Genomic DNA, 15,010 nt, shown 5'->3' with positions numbered 1-15,010 from the left:
CAGGTTCTTTGGCCTTAGTGATGAGAACTCCAAGGAGGTTGGATAGCTCTCCCCATTTCAACTGGCAAGTACATGTTAGACCTGCCAGACTTAGAGTGGTCTTCCCCCAAACCTTTGCCTGCTTGCCTCCATTTCTTTATGATTTATGCTTCTGTCGGCCTTAGGACTATATGCATTTCACCACTGCTAACCAGAGCTAAAGTGCTTTGTCCTGCTGAACTTCTACCTTCTCAGACATTTTCTCTACAAAATATTTCTAAGTCTGAAGGTAAGCGCTGACAATAGCATGCTTAGATGTATGGGATGAAACCACAGTATCATTGGAGAAGTGGTCATCAAACTACTGTATGCTTAGAATAAAGGGATGAATCTAGAGTGTGCTTGAATAAGTGTGATTAAAACCACAGTGTTTTGGGTCCGGTAGGATTCAAACTACTGTGTGTTTTGACAAGAGTGATGAACCCACAGCAAGCTTGGACTAGAGTGAATCAAACTATTGCACACTTTGACAAAAAGGATCACAATGTGCTTGAACAAATGGAACTTAGACCATAGTTTGCTTTCATAATTGGTAATAAAACAACTGCATGTCTGGTCAAAAGGGATGAAACTACAGCCTGATGGGCAAGTGGGATTCACACCACAGTGCGCTTTGATGGGAGGATGCACATATATCATGATTGAGAAGTAGGAATCAAATCTCTCCATGCTTTGACGAATGGGAGAAAACCGTTGTTTTAGGGCACGTGGGACATCAACTATGGCATGTTTTATCACGAATTAGAAACTACGGCATACTTGTAATCTGTACACTCCATGAAAAAAATAAAAGGATGCAACCAATGTGTGCATGGCCAACTGGGGTGTTGAATCACAGTGTGGCTGAACTATTATGATTTGAATTACAGTTTGCTTCAATAAGAGATCAAACCATGGTGTGCTTGCATAAAGGGGACTCTGGCTACAGATAAGGGGGATGAAACCACAGCAAGCTTTTGAAATATAAATCAAATCACTGTTGTTGCTGACCGGATTGTGCTTTGGTGAGAGAGATGAAGCCAAGAATGTTGTTATATAATAGGTGGTTGTTTTGTATAACCTTTTATTATTCCGATTTCAATATGAGGTTTAATAGACCGGCCCTAACCTTTCATGTGTTACATTTGCAACATATTCTAATATCTGTAGACAACTAGTACACTGTGTTTTACAGAAAGGGTAGGATATTCATCTTTAGCAGGTATATACCCATGTGGGTGAATCCAAGGTAAATTATGAAAATGTTGTCTGATCTTAATGTAGTAATGATTGCTGTATAACCTGAAACTTTTTCCACCATAGCGTCTTTTTCTTAATACATCACATGAAGCACACAGCACATGACCAGACCGTGGATAAGTACCAAAAAGATGGATATGGACCAAAGAGTACAAGTCTTGTATTCTTGTTATTTTTCCCATTCCCTTTTCTCCTGCTCATGTCTAGCACTCACAAATGTGAAGCAGTGGTGGATTGTTAGACCTGACAGCCTTAGGGTGGTCATTCCCCAGCATTTAGCCTGCCTCTCTCCACTTTTCTGACACTTTGGCCCTCATTACAACCCTGGCGGTAAATCCCGCTTACCGCTGTGCTGAAGGCCGCCAACATACCGTACCTGCGGCGGAAATCCGCTACAGGTATTACTATCCACATGTTGTAATCTGCCACAATACAGACACCCACACAACTCCGCCACACCAAAGGTCAGTGATAAACTGGCGATAGGAAAACCACACTGTCACGCCAACAAGAATACGCCCACACTATTACGACCCACGAATCAATGCGGCGGTCATTCAACTGCGCTAATCCATTGGCGGTACACACCGCCGCGCTTAAAATACACACACATTTACAAAACACAACCACATTGGACAAATCGAAATACACACACCTGACACACATACACACACCACACCCACAACACTATAAAACACACACCCACATTACCCACAAACCCTTACAACGACATTTTTTAGAAGAAGCAGAGAGAGAGAATAGCAAACACCACACCAGCATCCACAAGCACACCACACCATCACTCATACAGCATCCACGCACCTCAAACAACACACCCCAACACAACATTTCACACAGCACAACAAACATCACCTCACACATCACCCACACCACATCATTATACCTCAAAGACCAACCAGGTTTTCAGAGGAGGAGCTTAGGGTCATGGTGGAGGAAATCATCCGGGTAGAGCCACAGTTATTCGGGTCACAGGTGCAGCACATCTCCATTGCAAGGAAGATGGAGTTATGGCAGAGAATTGTCGACAGGCTCAATGCCGTGGGACAGAACCCAAGAACATGGGATGACATCAGGAAGAGGTGGAACGACCTACGGTGGAAGGTGCGTTCCGTGGTATCCAGACACCAGATTGCTGTACAGAGGACTGGCGGTGGACCCCCACCTCCTCCCCCACGACTAACAACGTTGGAGGAACAAGACTTGGCAATACTGCATCCTGAGGGCCTTGCAGGAGTAGCAGGAGGACTGGACTCTGGTAAGTCAAATCTTTACTACTTTGCCCCCTCCCCTTTTACCCTCACCCCCATCACTCCAACACCTCACATATGCCCCACTATCGCAACCCAGCCATCCCAATACCAAGCCCTACATGCAACACCAAAGCATGGACACCTATCACCAAAGCATGTCCAGTACAGATCCCCACACAGACCCCAAAGCACTATTCACACAATGGCAAACACAACTATGCAAGCACAGGATTAGAGGGTAACTCACCCAATGCACAAGATGGCACACACAGATACAATAACTATGCATTTACACCCCAACAGGACCTATACCCAAAGTCACCGGACAGGAAGTGCCAGACATATCCAGTCCCTCCCAGAAGAGGCCCACAGTGACGACAGCAGCTCTGCACGCCTGGATCTGGATGACCAGCCCGGCCCATCAGAGACCTCTGGACAGTCAGTTCCCCTGCCACTATCACAAACCACCACAGAACCTCCCCCCTCAGGAGACACCACCACAGCACCCACCCAGCAGACCCACCCCTCAGCCCCCAGGACACATCAATCAGCAGTGTGTCCACCACTACAGGGACCCCAGGCAAACCCACCAACCCCAGACAATCAGGGACCTGGGGTCAGTGGCAGTGGTCACACGGTTCAGGGGACAGAGGCACAGGATAACAGTGAAGCTGGGAGGACTGCTGTGTGACGTGGGAGGACAGGCCCAGGGAACCCACTCGCCATAAGGCACTCTCCAACAGCATGGGAGCATACCATCATTATCATTCCCAGGAGACCGTGGGCACGGTAATGGCCAAGTTTCAAGAGACCCAGCGGCTGCAGGAGGAACACTACCTGGGGATCCGGGAGGACTTGAAGTCCATCAACACCACCCTGGTCACCATTGCAGGGGTGCTGGCAGACCTGGGCAACACCATGAGGGACACAGTGGCACACAAGCGGGCCCCTGACACTAGCCTGAACGATGAACAGCCCTCCACCTCTGCCGGTGCTAGTGGACAGGAGGCCCGCCAGAAGACCAACAGTCCACCAGCACCCCACCCCCTGCAGAAGGAAAAACACCCAGCAAAAGGTCCCTGAGATCCAGGAACAAGACAGAGAACATTGCGAAGACCCTCACCAGGAAATTAGACTCTCCTGATTGTCACCTTTTTGTCCCACTTTGTCACCCTGACAACTTTGACCTGCCATCACTCCACTTCCTATGCCCCCTTGGACAATGCACCTGTGAGACCAGGAGACTGAATTCTACCATGGACATTCCTCCACCATCACCCCAGCCCCTTGCACAGCCCCCTCCACTTATTAGTACAGAAATAAACACCCTTGAATCACAAATCAATCTGGAGTCAGTCTGTACTTTCACAAATGTGTTATTGCAACCTCTCAGAAATATAGCAATGTTCATGTTCACATACCAATGTTACACAGTTGTTGGGCAGCAGTAAACATAGCAGAGGGCACAAAGTGGAACCCATATCTGTGAAATGGAAATGCAAAGTGACATGTCAAGGTCCATACAAAGACAGAGTAATGCTATGTCCTACAGTAGCATGAGATGTGAGAAGCAGTGCCATCCTCTTCCCTGTGTCTCACTGTAAGTATTGCATGATGATGTTGTTTCGGTTGTCTATATTTTCTTCTTCTGCCTCCTCTTCTTCACTGTCCAAAGGCTCCACAGCTGTCACAAGACCAGCATCAGGCCCATCCTCCTGCAGAAAAGGCACCTGGCATTGCAAAGCCAAGTTGTGCAACATACAGCATGCCACGATGATCTGGCACACCTTCTTCGGTGAGTAGTATAGGGAGCCACCTGTCAGATGGAGGCACCGGAATCTGGCCTTCAGGAGGCCGAAAGTGCGCTCTATTATCCTCCTTATCCACCAATTTTCCTCATTGTAGCGTTCCTCTGCCCTTGTCCTGGGATTCCTCACTGGGGTCAGTAGCCATGACAGGTTGGGGTAACCAGAGTCACCTGCAAATATCGAGGAACAACTATTTGACATCCTCTAACCCTTAGGGACTCTCCCATACCCAGACACCTATGTCAACTGTGTTGGGACCTTGGGGCCACCTATTAGCCACACTTGGTGCCTCTGGAGTTGGCCCATCACATAAAGGATGCTGCTATTCCTCAAAATGTAAGCGTCATGCACAGAGCCAGGATACTTGCCATTCACATGGGAGATGTACTGGTCTGCCAAACACACCATCTGCACATTCATAGAATGGTAGCTTTTGCGGTTTCTGTACACCTGTTCTTTCCTGAGGGGGGAGGGACAAATGCCACATGTGTACCATCAGTGGCACTAATAATGTTGGGGATATGTCCCAGGGCATAGAAGTCACCTTTCACTGTGGGCAAATCCTCCACCTGAGGAAACACGATGTAGCTGCGCGTGTGTTTCAGCAGGGCAGATAACACTCTGGTCAACATGTTAGAGAACATTGGCTTTGACATCCCTGATGCTATGGCAACTGTTGTTTGAAAGGAACCACTGGCCAGGAAATGGAGCACTGACAGGACCAGCACTAGAGGGGGTATTCCTGGGGAATGGCAGATAGCTGACATCAGGTCTTGCTCCAACTGGCACACAATTCCTGGATTGTGGCACGATCAAGTCTGCAGGTCCACCAGGGGTCTGTACACCGGAGGATGTGCCATCTCATCACCTTCCCCAGCGGACGTGTCCTATGGAGGAGAAGGGTGAGCAGAGGGTCATACACCACATAGGTTTCGAAAGGCTGTTTAGCACAATCGTGATGTAATTGTTGTGTGCCTTTGTCTGTCTGTATTCCTGGCCAAAACTGCTGTGATGCAGTTAGTTGGCCTGCCATGTGGCCACCTGAAATGGCGGCTGCCTGACCTGTAAGCAGGGACAAGGGGAAATGAGGTAACTGCGCTGGCGTTCTGCAGCGTTGCGGTAGGCAGTTGAAGACCGCAGCTCAATTCAGCATTGATTATCATTGGGCCCTATGGGTTCCAGGAGCCAATGACGATGTACGTCGGCGGTAATGGTACACACCGCCGTGGACGTGACCGCCATTTTCTATCTCTTCACTCACTTGATACCTGACCTTCAACAGGAGAGGACCTACATTGCAAGTACTGCTGTGACCTGCGTCTGGAAGCGACAATGGCTACAGTGTCTGGGGAAAGGGCCCCTGCCTTCACTGCAGAGGAGTTAGATAAACTGGTGGATGGGGTCCTCCCCCAGTACATGCTACTCTGCGGTCTTCCAGACAAACAGGTGGGTAAAGTGCGTGCATGGTGGATGGCACATGAGTGTCGTGGATGGAAGAGGCGGGGGGCACAGGCCAGCATGTGAGGATGGTGAATGTATGTTTTTTCTGGGCCAGGGTGGGAGGTTTGTGGGCAATGAGTGAGAAGAACCGGACTGGGGAGTAACCTCCATTTTTATTTCACTGTTCCTCTAGGTCAGCGCCCACCAGAAGAAGGGTATTTGGTGTGCCATCACCAAGGAAGTGCGGACCCTGGGGGTCTACCATAGACGGAGCACCCTTTACTGGAAAAGATGGGAGGACCTGCGCAGCTGGACCAAGAAGACTGCGGACGCCCAGCTGGGGATGGCGTCCCAACGTGGAAGGGGTGCCCGTCGCACCATGACCCCCCTCATGTACCCGATCCTGGCGGTGGCATATCCTGCGTTGGATGGGTGCTTGAGGGCATCACAGCAGCCACAAGGGGGTGAGTACAGTCTCATTCAGCTGACTCTGTGCGCTTTACGGGGTGTCTGGGTGGGGGAAGTGGGCTGTGGGTTCTCCTAGGCCAGGACAGACGCGCCAAGGTACATCCATTGTGTTGCAGGCTCAGTGCCACTCCAACCCCAAATGTGGTAGTTGCCCTCTACACCTAGTCAGGCTCCTGTGGTTTGCAGCTGTGCATCAAATGGGTCTAGGCAGAGTCCTCTTGGGCATGTGCTTTTCCCCTGCACTGTTAGTGCATGCGCTAGTGCATAGTCCGCCAACAGAAGTGGTGTTGCAGGCATTAACCATGTGTCTCTTCTGTCTTCCCCCCTTTTTGTTTTGTCACCCTGTCCCTCTGTGCATTAGCATCATCTGGCGGAGAAGCATTGGCACCGGAACAGGAGGGAGCTGCAACCCACATGGCCCCGGAGGGTGAATTTACGGAGTCTGAAGGCACCAGTGGGACGGAGGGCGAGGGGAGCTCCACGACGGGGACAGGAGCAGACACCAGCAACAGAGACTCCTCCTCTGATGGGAGTTCCCTTGCGGTGGCAGACACCTCTGTGCCCACGCAACAACAGGTACAGCCGTCACCCCCCCTACCAGCACTGCCCTCCCAGCAGCCCCTCATCGAGTTTCCGGTGCCCGCTCACTCAGGAGGGTGGGCATCTCCTTCGCCCCAGGCACCTCAGGCCCTGCCTCAGTCAGTCCTAGTGACCTCCTGAGATCCCTCACTGTTGCCCAATAGACCATTTTGAATGCCATCCAGGGTGTCGAGAGGCATTTGTAGCAAACAAATGCATACCTGGAGGGCATTCATTCTGGCGTGTCAGCCCAACAGAGAGCATTTCAGGCTCTGGCCTCAGCACTGATGGCAGCCATTGTCCCTGTGTCCAGCCTCCCCCTCCAACCTCCACTCCCCAGACCCAGTCCCCTGTACCTCAGCCTATTCCATGCACACCATCAGACCAGCATGCACACTCATCAACACACAAGAGTGGACATGGCAAACATAAGCAACACACATCCCACAGGCACTCACACAAGCACCATCCCCATGCACACACACCAACATCCACTGCCTCCACTGTGTCCCCCTCCTCCATGTCCTCCTCCTCCTTCCCTGTCTCATCTCCACACACACCTGCATGCACTACATCTTCAGCCTCTACCTCCATCACCATCACGGCCATCACCACACACCGCTCACATGCTCTCACCACCCCCACTACCATGCACACGTCCCCTGTGTCCTCTCCCAGTGTGTCTGTGAGCCCTCCTCCCAAAGTACACAAACGCAGGCACACACCCACCCAACAGCCATCCACCTCACAACTGCCTCCGGCCCATGCACCTTCACCCAAATTCAGCAGACATACACCTCCTAAACCACTACCTCTTCCTCCACTCCCAAACTCCCTCCATCTTCCCGTCTAAGTGTGTCTAAAAAACTTTTCCTGGTTAACATTGACCTCTTCCCTACACCTCCCCCTCATCCTTCCCCTAGGGCCAGGATGTCCAGGTCCTAGCCCAGCACCTCAGCCACCAAATCCTCCTGCACTGTGGTCTCAGCAACTCCTGTCACATCGCAGGCAGAACCCATCAGGGCTGCCAGTGTGCCACCTAGCGAGGCCAAGGATCAGCCCATTCCGCCAACTGCCAAGGTGAAGAAGGTGCCCACATGCCGTAGGGAAAAGCAGCACCAACCACACAGCAAGGCCTCCTCCAAGCCAAAAGGGGACAGTGCCGAGGGACCTGCAACGACATCCAAGGTGGGGAAGGGGCACAAGTCTAGGGGAAGTCAGCACAGGGCACGGACCCTCCGGCTGAGGACTAGAGTCACCCCTTCTGGCAACCAGAACAGCAACCTGAACAGCCGTGGACACCGCCACGTGCACCGTCACCTACACCGCCACCTGCACCGCCACCTGCATGTATGCTGCCTCAGCTACAGTCCCCAGCATCATCCCCAGTGGGCAGCCGTCCGAGGCTGCAGGAGAAGTCCTGCTGTCTCCCTCAACAGGTGCTGACACATTCACCACCGGCAGCACCTCCGCCACAGACACCGCCCGCAACCACCACCACCAGCCCCGCGTCGTGCTCATACAGGGCCACCACAGCCGACATGGCAAACATTCCCAGTGGACAGCCGTCTGAGGCTACAGGAGACTGCCTGGACCCTGAACAGCGTACATGAGGCACAACACCCAGCACTTTTAGTACTAGCAGGTGGCAGGCAAAGTCTCAGTAGGGTGGAGTGTGTCTCTGACTCCATGGAGTATCATGCTACCTGTTCACAGGAAATCTTGTGGCACACACACCCAGGTGGGGGAATGGGACCTGCCACACTGCATGTGCAGCACACTGGGCACCAAGCACTCTCCACCCCACTCCTTGGCAGGATGAAGCACTCTGGGCACCAAGCGCCCGCCAGAACCAGTAGCGAAAAACATCCACTCACACTGTCCTTGGCAGGATGAAGCACTCTGGACACTAAGGCCCATATTTATACTTTTTGACGCTAAACTGCGCTAACGCAGCTTAGCGTCAAAAAATTTAGCGCCGTCTAACGCCATTCTGAAGCGATATGTGGGCGCCGTATTTATGGAATGGCGTTAGCCGGCGCAAGCAGACCGGCGCTGCCTGGTGTGCGTGGAAAAAAACCACGTAGACCAGGCAGCGCCGGCGTTGGGAAAAAATGACGTTAGGGCGTCTTAAAATGGGGCAAGTCAGGTTGAGGCAAAAAAATCGCCTCAACCCGATTTGCGCCATTTTTTTACGATGCCCAGACGCCATTTCATGACTCCTGTCTTAGTAAAGATAGGAGTCATGCCCCCTTGCCCAATGGCCATGCCCAGGGGACTTGTGTCCCCTGGGCATGGTCATTGGGCATAGTGGCATGTAGGGGGGCACAAATAAGGCCCCCCTATGCCACCCAAAAAAAATAAAAAAATAAAAAAAATGATACTTACCTGAACTTACCTGAATGTCCCTGGGGTGGGTCCCTCCATCCTTGGGTGTCCTCCTGGGGTGGGCAGGGGTGGCAGGGGGGGTCCCTGGGGGCAGGGGAGGGCACCTGTGGGCTCATTTTGAGCCCACAGGCCCCTTAACGCCTACCCTGACCCAGGCGTTAAATAGTGGCGCAAATGCGGGGTTTTTTGACCCGCCAACTCCCGGGCGTGATTTTTGCCCGGGAGTATAAATACGACACATTTGCGTCGCCGTCATTTTTTTAGACGGGAACGCCTTCCTTGCATCTCATTAACGCAAGGAAGGCGTTCACGCAAAAAAATGACGCTATTTGCCAATACTTTGGCGCTAGACGCGTCTAACGCCAAAGTATAAATATGGCGTTAGTTTTGCGCCGAATTTGCGTTGAAAAAAACGACGCTAATTCGGCGCAAACGGAGTATAAATACGGGCCTAAGCCCCCTCCAGAACCAGTGGAGAGATACATCCACTACCCCAGTACTTGGCAGGATGAAGCACTCTGGGCACAAAGCCCCCTCCAGAAGCAGTAGAGAAAAACATCCACTCACACAGTCCTTGGCAGGAGGAAGCACTCTGGACACCAAGCCCCCTCCAGAACCAGTAGGGAGATACATTCACTCACCCAATCCTTGGCAGGATGAAGCACTCTGGGCACCATGCTCCCTCCAGAACCAGTGGAGAACAGCATCCACTACCCTAGTTCTTGGCAGGATGAAGTACTCTGGGCACCAAGCCCCCTCCAGAACCAGTGGAGAACAGCATCCATTAGAGAGACTGTGGCTTTGCACTCCCCATAACCAATCAGTGGGCAAACCTCCCACTTGAGAGACTTGAGAGACTGTGGCTTTGCACTCCCAAGGTGCAAGCAGTGGGCAAACCACCCACTTGAGAGACTGTGGCTTTGCACTCCCCAGGACTGAGCAGTGGGCAAACCACCCACTTGAGAGACTTGAGAGACTGTGGCCTTACACTCCCGAGTACCGAGCAGTGGGCAACCCACCCACTTGAGAGACTTGAGAGACTGTGGCTTTGCACTCCCTACGAGCAATCAGTGGGAAAACCATCCACTTGAGAGACTGTGGCTTTGCACTCCCCAGGACCAATCAGTGGGCATGAAGACCCCTCGTGGAGCAGTGGCGTTGTCCGTTCATCCAGCTGAGGTGCCCCCCTCCCCCTGAGGTGCCTGTTTATGTTTGATCTGATGCCCCAGCAGTGTTCTCTTCGGTTCGAGTCAGGTATCATGTGTGGGCTTCGCCCATGCATTTTGGGACCACTGGTCCACAGACAATGATTGCAACGCTATCCAGACTTGTGTAGTTGCTGTACATATTTGTATATACTGATGATTTAAAGTTATCTTGGCCTCTCTGTTTTTTCGATGATTACACTCTTTACAATCATTTCACGCTGTAGCCTGCTCCCGCTCCATGTACCTCACTGCAGGCAAAGACCACGGCCTGCAACAGAGGTCTGACTTTGCCGTGACTCCGCTGATGTCACTCAGGGTCATCACGACACTGCGAAGACAACACATCATGTCCTGACGGACCAGAACCAGCGACCCGGCCGGGTCACAAGGAATCAACACATCGCGGACAATGCTGCATCATCTCCCTCTGCATCTGGAAGGAACCAATGCCTCACCTCTACCTGCTTCACAGCGCAGAACCGATGCCTCTTTCCTCAGAAGCTGTAAAGAACTGACATCACACCGACTCCAGCACCGCCTCTTTCCGACTCTGTGCGACATCCTTGTTCTTTGTTTTCAAAAGGTACTGTACCCCAGGTGTCTGTGTGACTCCATGACTGGCACCTGTAGTGTTGGGTTGTTGGGAACCACTCTGTAAACAACACTGTGATAGCCCCAGACAGAGCTATTGTATTTATAGGCCTTTTAGTTGGATTTTATTCTTTAAAGATTCATAACTTTGTGTATATTGGATTTTCCTCATTTCAACAGTATTTTATTCAGATAAAATATTCTACATTTTTTTTCTAAACCTGTGTGGTGTCTCTTTGTTTTGTTTTCACTGTGTTATGGTATAAGTGCTTCACAAATACTTTACACATTGCGTTTTAAGTTAAGCCTGACTGCTCAGTGCCAAGATACCATAGGGTGGGCACAGGATCATTTGGATTGTGTTGTGACTTACCCTGACTAGAACTAGAGTCCCTACTTGGACAAGGATGTATACCTCTGCCAACTAGAGACCCCATTTTTAACATGGATCCACTCTTGTATGGCTAAAAACGTCACCACACCAGTTAGTGTATGTTGTACTCTGACACAAATCTTACTACCACTCAGTCTTCTACAAATCTCCACTTCTGAGGTCTTCTCCATGTGCTAATGCTTTACAGTTAGACTCGTTCTACACACATTTTTGTGACAACTGTTTGGAACATCAATCGTTCTTTCTGTGAAAGGCAGTTAAAGAGTCATTGAAAAGGGGCCATGTGGAACTGAAAACCTTTTAAAAGTAAATGTAAGATGCAGTAATGTCTCCTGCTAAAAGACATTTGCCATTTTTGCTTGATGGTGAAGGTGACATGTACATCCTGACCTGAAGAAAAGAAGAGGTCTAGTGCTGCACTTCCGAGAGCGCAGCATCTGGAAGGTGAGGCATCTGTTTTATCATTTTTTTTTTATCTTTTATTTATTGAGTCAGAAAGCATCATCATAAGTACAATTAAAAAATAAATGAAAAAACAGAAATAGAAAAAAGTCCCTATTAGCCGCACATTGAAATACAAGTAAATGTATCACATAATGAAGAATGGGAATAGATTAATAATAAAAGATGAAAACAAAAAACATAATGCCCAGCAGTCAAGTACTAAAGAACACACAACCACAACAGACCTAAGCCTAGAGACTTATAAATTGGCAAAAGTTTTGCTTTTATATGCTAGGCATTGAACCACAGCTCCCAATTTACCCCCACATATGTTACCATTTTATTAAGTGAGGGAATACCCCTAGTTCTAGCCAAAGCTAGTACTGACTCATAGGGGTTTGTTTACAAGCCCCCTGCACCACGGTTATGTCATTTGTTTTTACACAGAGGTGGTGCAATGGAGTCCCCTACAGTGTGCCAGTGTGCCATATTTACAAACTTGTGCAATGGGACTATTGCTCCAGTTTGTAAAGCCTTGCGCAACATTATACCTGCACTAGGTATAATGTATGCAAGGTAAGCATTCCCCCGTTCAATGTCATGCAGAACAGGTGCAGTGAAATCTACAAGGCTTTACTGTCTCGTTCTGCGCCTTCACTGCATCAAAAATGCAACGTCTGCTTAGAGTAGAGGCAGGGCTTTTGTCTATGAAAGCCATCTTGCATTGGTGGAGTAGCGTCACTTTTTTTTCAGTTAGCCCAACAATGCATGACTTTAGCACCACAGATGCTTCAGAATTTCTGATGCATCTGTGGAAACGTGCGCCATCAAGCTGTGTATTGTAAACACAGCGCATCAATGATGGCGTTAGGCAGGGGCAGGCCAACACAAGAAATTCTTGTAAATGAGGTGCATAAAGTGGTTGTATAATCACCCACCATTCAGCAACCTGTAGTGGAACCGGAGATACCCACAGTCTAGCAATGCAGAGCCTGGCAGAAACAATGTTGACAGACAACTGTTTTCTTAGCCCTAAATCACATTCCATTCATTATCCAATCATTATTTCCTTGGGTGTGAAATGCGTAGCATACCCAAGACATGCTGTTGTAACCTGATTCACCCCATCCCAAAATTCCAGAAGAGCAAGAAGTGTGACAAACATATGTAGAATGCCAGTTGCAAAACAACCACACTTGGGGCAATTAGTTTTATCAGCACCAACATTCCCACCCAATTTAGTAATTCTTTCTGTTGCGTAATATAAGATGCAGATGGTCTTAAACTGCTGTAGTTTGAGGCTTATGGAGTGATCTGAGCCATCAACTGTCTCCAGGGTACTATGAGTTTCAGACGGTAAGACCTCGTATGCGACCTCATTATGCCACGTAGCCGCCAAGAGCAAGCTATCATCGGTCCGCTGCTCACCAAACCCACGGTAGACTGTACTGATCAAAGATTTCCTGCTTGCCCTGTGCATGCTGATCATAATATCAGAGTTTTCCAAATCCATACTGATTATGGCTCCAGATAGAAAATAGTCCCTTTGCGGCAAACATTTATAAAAAATAATGGTAAGGCAAATAATGAGCAACTCGAAGCCCCACAAACGAGCAAAATCCATACAAATAATAGATTTTCCCAACCGTTTTAACACATAGGGGGTCATTCTGACCCCGGCGGTCATGGACTGCCGGGGCCAGGGTTGGCGGGAGCACCGCCAACAGGCTGGCGGTGCCCCACAGGGCATTCTGACCGCGGCGGTTTGGCCGCAGTCAGAAGTGGAAAACCGGCGGTCTTCCGCCGGTTTTCCGCTGCCCAAAAGAATCCTCCATGGGGATTCTGACACCCCATACCGCCATCCTGTTGGGGTGTCGTGGGGCCCCTGGGGGCCCCTGCAGTGCCCATGCCAATGGCATGGGCACTGCAGGGGCCCCCGTAAGAGGGCCCCACTTTGAATTTCACTGTCTGAATTGCAGACAGTGAAATTTGCGACGGGTGCAACTGCACCCGTCGCACCTTCCCACTCCGCCGGCTCCATTCAGAGCCGGCGTCCTCGTGGGAAGGTTGTTTTCCACTGGGCTGGCGGGCGGCCTTTTGGCAGTCGCCCGCCAGCCCAGTGGAAAACCCAGAATCACTGCAGCGGTCTGACGACCGCGGTGCGGTGTTCTGGCGGGGGTACTTTGGCGGGCGGCCTCTGCCGCCCGCCAAGGTAAGAATCACCCCCATAATCCTTGCCATCCCATGCATGCCACGTCATGAAATACTTTGAGGAATGCTGGATTATCCCTCAGTGGCATGTCAGCATGTATTAAATTTAGGGAACACATATCGTATTTCCCTCCAGATATGTGTGATTGCCATATAGTTTTAAACTTGATCCGCTTGTGGAGTCTGTCAATCTATAAAAGAAGAGCCTTCATTTAGACCCTAATGCTAGTCGGTAGCCCAGTACTAAAATATATGGTTGGGTCTGTGTTAACAAATTACTCAGACGTGCTGCAAATGCTGCCCAAAACTACAATTTGAAGTCAAATCGCTGCTCACCTCCCTCCGGTGCAATAGTTTTATAAGGCGAATAGCACGCCTATCCAATTTATAAATCCATATAAAACTGTCAAGGATACTTTTCAGCCGCTTAAAGAAAGGATTCAAAACCCAAAATGGGATTGACAGAAATAAATATAGAAATTTGGGTAAAACATTCATTTTAATGACGATACATTGACTAATGATGCTGAGCGGCAGCCTATTCCAAAGCTGTAATTTAGCAGCAGTTAACAAAAGCAAGGGTTCGTAGTTCAAGTTAATAATTTTATCAACCTGCGCACTTAAATTGATACCCAGGTGTGTGGTTGAGGACGCTATCTCCCGGGATTGAAACAGCTGTCTTAAAGTCCAAGAGTAGCTAAGTTTTAGCTATGTTTATCTTATAGCCTGAATGCGTTCGAAATTTGTCAGCTTACTCTTTGGTATGTTCTAAATCAGCTACTGGCCCAGATGTATGCAATGCAACATCATCAGAATATACAGTTATATGAGACTCTGAGCTTCAAGAGACTAGCGATCAGATGCCATCATTCATCTGCAAAGATTGAAGGTATGGCTTCAAGTAAAGAGCTAATAATAGAGGAGACAGAG

The sequence above is a fragment of the Pleurodeles waltl genome, chromosome 3_1 (genome assembly GCF_031143425.1).
Source record: "Pleurodeles waltl isolate 20211129_DDA chromosome 3_1, aPleWal1.hap1.20221129, whole genome shotgun sequence".
Lineage (NCBI taxonomy): Eukaryota > Metazoa > Chordata > Amphibia > Caudata > Salamandridae > Pleurodeles > Pleurodeles waltl.
Note: the sequence above shows the minus strand (reverse complement) of the source record.